Genomic DNA, 4798 nt, shown 5'->3' with positions numbered 1-4798 from the left:
ATATTAAACCGTTTCATATTTTTTTTCAGTAAATTAATTTTTACCTTTTTCTTAAACAAAAACATTGAGGAAGCATTTTTACAATCGTAATCCAAAACATTCCACAGTTTTACTCCTTGAACAGACGTGCATCGTTCCTTTAAGTTTAATCAAATTATTGGCTTCACAAACATCTCTAGTCCTTTTACTTTATAATTACTGACTCTCTTGATAAAATGATTGAACATTTCGAGGTAAAGCATTTGTGTGAGCCCTATACATAACCTGCAAAATTCCATAGTCAACCAGTAAATTCCATAGTCACCATTTTTCCCCTCATCTGTCTGTGGCTTCATTCAGGCTGGGTAATTTAGTAGTTTCTCACCTGTGGCTCATTATTAAAACAACTTTTTATCACCCTTCTCTGCTCTTCATTTTAATACCTTTTTTTTTAAACCATACCCAGATGCCAAAGCTCCCACGCCTGGGAAAGCTTGYAAAACATCAAACATCAGCTCTGGACGTGTGGCTGTGAATCCAGGTAATGTGAAGTGAACTGAACAGAAATTTCCACCCTCCATTTMATTACACAGTTAGGCAGAAAGGGATAATGGCCCAGCAGGGCGTTAAAACAATCTTTCATCCATCTCTGCTCTTTATCTCTTTAGCACCAGGTGGGAAGCATTCCTTAACTCCGTTTTAATAAAAAACGATGGCCCTTAAAGGGCCTGTGACATCAWATTTTTGTAATAAATATGAATGTATTTTTGSAAAGWTAACATTAATTAGTGTGTTGCAAAACAAATTTCRTGTCGCTGAGACRAACTGTTCTTGAGATATTCACATGTGAAGTTACAGGAAGTGATGTCAAAGGGGRCTTGTCTGCATGTGAACAGAACATTGCTACAATAACTAATAACAMWGACTTTAGAGAAGAATTTGGTGATTCTTTAGATTAATTCAAGTCACTATCAGTGAGAAGAAGAACAGTCAGAGTTCAAATAAYATTGTTTCAATAAACAAAGACCAGAGAGTTCCTTTTCTTAATGAGTTCCCCTTTGATGTCACTTCCTGTTTCACTTTGGCTGAGCCAAGTTCAAAGGACAATCTGTGAGTTATGTGACAAAATGCGTAAAATCATGTGTATTTTGTTGAGTTTCTTAAATATAAAGATGTTTTCTTTGACTTTTTGTATTTGAAGGATTTCCATGTCACAGGCGCTTTAAAGAMTGATCAGAACATGAAAAGACGGAACTAGTTTGTTCCAAAGAGCAGCGCAAGGAAAACATGAAYGGCTTTCCAGGTACTCAGAAGACCCCGGTGAGGTGTTAACACAAGCAGCCCTCTCCTTTACTCACACCAGGCGGCTCACCGGTGTCTTCCTGCCAGCTGAAGTGTTTGACATGAATGTTACCTTCAGAGGGTGTGTTCTGGGTGTCTGAACGGTCACGTAGTGGGYTATTTGTTCAGATTTCTAACTTCAGGCATCCTGTGCACGCGCACCACGCCTCTTCTTTATAGACGTGTGCACATCTGTTTGATACGGTCCTCCAGGAGGAAAATCATCACAGCGGAGCAAAGCTGTCTGTGTACATCTCACCAACCTCTTAGTCACAGTGGTGCACACAGTGAGTCAAGGTGAAACCGTGTTTTCACACTTTTTTCATCACTGATGGGAGTGTGTCCAGGTTAAATCATAATGATGTGACTGCAGCCCTCTGCTTGTCTAAATGATAGACGATTGAAAATATTATCTCATTAAGGCACATGTGTTAAACTTAAGGCCCACGGGCCAAATGTGGCCCATGGGTGACTCCGGTCTGGCCCCCTCAAAAAAATGTTTGTTTTTACTTACTATGAATGCTGCTATAATATCAACGGTAAACTTTAAATTTATAATTAAATGCAAGTAGATAAACATTTAAAAGGTGAAAGATAATAATAAACTTGTCCTGCCCCTGAGCTGTTGGCTTTAAGTAATTGAACAATTTTGTTGGATAGCACAGTAATAATGTCTCAAAATAAGTTGCTTTAAAGCCAGCATTGACCATAAACTACATCTCCCATAATGCATGCTGATTATGCATGGGAATTCCCTGTCAGAAAGTGGGAGCGTTCAGAGTTTTACAGTTTTAGTCGTAGAGTATTTTTCAATGTTTATAAGAGGATGTGTTAAAATGCTGTTTGCATGTAGAAAATACAAAGAATGTGACTTTTGTGTTTAGTCGATGTTACGCCAAAGTTATTTGCAACTTGTCCTTTGAGGGCCACCATAAATGCTCATGTGGCCCTCGGTGAAAATGAGTTTGACACCCCTACATTAAGGGCTGGACGATATGACTGAAAAATGTATCAACGTTTTTCACATATCAATATTGATAATTATTGATTTGTTTTTTGTTTGACCTATTTGAAATAAGGAGTGGTTTGCTTTGCAGTTCTGGATCAGAGTTCAGTGAAATTATCCACATTTTATTGGACAAATTTTCCACTGATATTGATCATGTCAATATTGATTGTGTCTATCATAATATACACTGTTATTGAATTACTGCCCAGCCGTGCTACATATCCCATGATTCCAGTCTCCTGTAGGGTTTTAAGAAAATATCAATACACTGAAATATCACAATGTTTCATTTCCTGATCGTGTTTCAATTCTCTAAAGCACTGTATCAATATTTAATTGAGGTTGTGCTTTTTTTAATTAAGGTTTAAAATGTAAACTTTCATCATGCCAGCGGTTTATTCTTCTGTTGTAATTTCGCATCTGACCATTAGCTGGCAGCAGTCAGACATTTGGCTCCTCTATTCCGAAAGAGTCAGAGTTCAATACTAGCTAAAATATTAGCATTGTGAATAATCATACAAAACAGAGGTTTTTTTTTTTTTTAGAAAAATGGCAATATAACGTGATATATCGCCTTGCTTACAGTGTCGCAATATATTGTAATCCATACATACATACATACAAACATACATCAACTATATCTCAGCGTTGTTTTTTTGGGTACTAGTGCGTGCACCCTTGCCAGTGGTGTAGGTGTTTATACTTGACACTTACATTTTTCTAGTATTGTTCAAAAGGACATGTGGCAGTACACTTTATAACTTGTGAAAATGTTCTAAATAGGAGAGCAATAGCTTGACACATAAACTATTTGAATGGTGTTACAAAAATTCGGAGGTGCACAACCACTCGCCAGCACAACACAACTATAGACCAAGCTTCAGTAGCGGAATGTAGATTTCTGGAGAACTTTCTCCATGCAATTGTGCTCAATGCATCTGTGAAGAGTGTGTTTTGCAATTTGGAATAAAAATCGTAAGGGGTATTTTTAATCTCATACAATACGCTTGTAATATGATGTATGTGATATAAATCTTACCTGCTATTTCTGTGATGCAATGTGTGGCTAATTAAAGTTGTGTAATTTGTAAGCTTTTGTCGTTTTTTGTGAGTTTATGTCAAGGACTTGGATAAGAATACTTTGTTGTATTATCACGGATTAGTTGATATTTCTGTGTGTGTGTGTGTGTGTGTGTGTGTGTGTGTGTGTGTGTGTGTGTGTGTGTGTGTTTCACTACAGAAGGGTACCACTCTGCACAAATGAAAAGTTGTAGCAGGTATCAATTTGGATACCTGAAGAGTTAAAGAGCATGTCTGGGTTTAGAGGATAAAAGAACATCCACCGTGTCGGGAACGTTAAAAAACTACAGGGTTTCTCCACCGTTCCCATCAGCCGGATCGATCCCCGGTGGATGTTTGAATGAAAATGGTTGGTATTTAGCTAAATAGAAATTCAGGTCGCAGCACCACTCCCACACAGCCTGTCTCCTTTTCTGACTAAAACTCTTTGCTTGGCTGCCTCTGACCAACTATCTGCCTGATTGTGCTCCCTTTTCCCCTCCTCCTCTGCCCATCAGATCAGTGCTGCTCACAGGCAGAGAGGGAGGATGTGTGAAAAGCTCCTGCAGAGACAGCAACCCCAGGAAATGCCAGCCAAAGAATGACYGAAACAAGGAAAGTGTGTCTGCTGTGTGCGTTCGTGCAGTTGTTGCTGTGAAGTTCYGAGTGTGCATGGTGTGTGTTACATGTCATTCCACTTCCTCTACTTCTTTCCCTGTCTGATTTTCTTCACTTGAACGAGCCTGACAGTGTTCAAATGCATGGCAGGAATATCAAAACCCTGTTGTTCCAGTCAAAACGGCTCTGCTATAAAATCTGATGCCGCGTTTGGAAGCCTCATATCTGTACACAGAGCCTCCAGATTTAAAACACATTTACATTTAAATCTGTRCAGGGAATTTCAGAACTAAACATGAAATTGGCTTTATTTTTGTGTCTCTATCTTGTTGATTTAGTCGTGTAATGTCCCTATATTTTATTTACCGTTTGTCTCAGACAAGTGCGCAAAATGTAGGGTGAAAGATGTTGGAGAATCAYATGAATGAATAATATGAAGGACCAAAAGAGACATGATTAGAAATGAAAGRCCATCAATTGATCAACTTTAAACTTTAAGCTAATGGACYCTGCTCCTTCCTGTCTGTTGACCAATAAGAGAAAAGCTGACCCAAGGAACCCCGCCCACCTTATTTATATAATGAGGCAGAAAAACATATGGTAAAATAAAAACAGGAGAGAGAGAAATGTAAAAGCAACACATGGAAATAAAGACTTGTGGGAAAATTATATAAAAATGATTAAATATGATCATTTAAGAGACACAAATGCAGGTAAAAGGAAAAAGAAATATATATTTTAAAAATAAAATGTAAATTGTGTTCTAATATGTAATTTATTACAACTAAGCTG

General features: G+C 37.9%; 1 protein-coding gene across 1 annotated transcript in view; it reads right to left on the bottom strand.

Annotated features, from left to right (window-relative positions):
* si:ch211-262h13.5 (alpha-2-HS-glycoprotein) overlaps window positions 1-4798 on the bottom strand; it is a 43135-nt gene that overhangs the window by 37607 nt on the left and 730 nt on the right. The gene's annotated exons all lie outside the window — the stretch shown is intronic.

This window comes from Austrofundulus limnaeus, unplaced genomic scaffold (assembly GCF_001266775.1).
Source record: "Austrofundulus limnaeus strain Quisiro unplaced genomic scaffold, Austrofundulus_limnaeus-1.0 Scaffold691, whole genome shotgun sequence".
NCBI lineage: Eukaryota > Metazoa > Chordata > Actinopteri > Cyprinodontiformes > Rivulidae > Austrofundulus > Austrofundulus limnaeus.
Note: the sequence above shows the minus strand (reverse complement) of the source record. Positions and strands in the feature narration are given on the sequence as shown.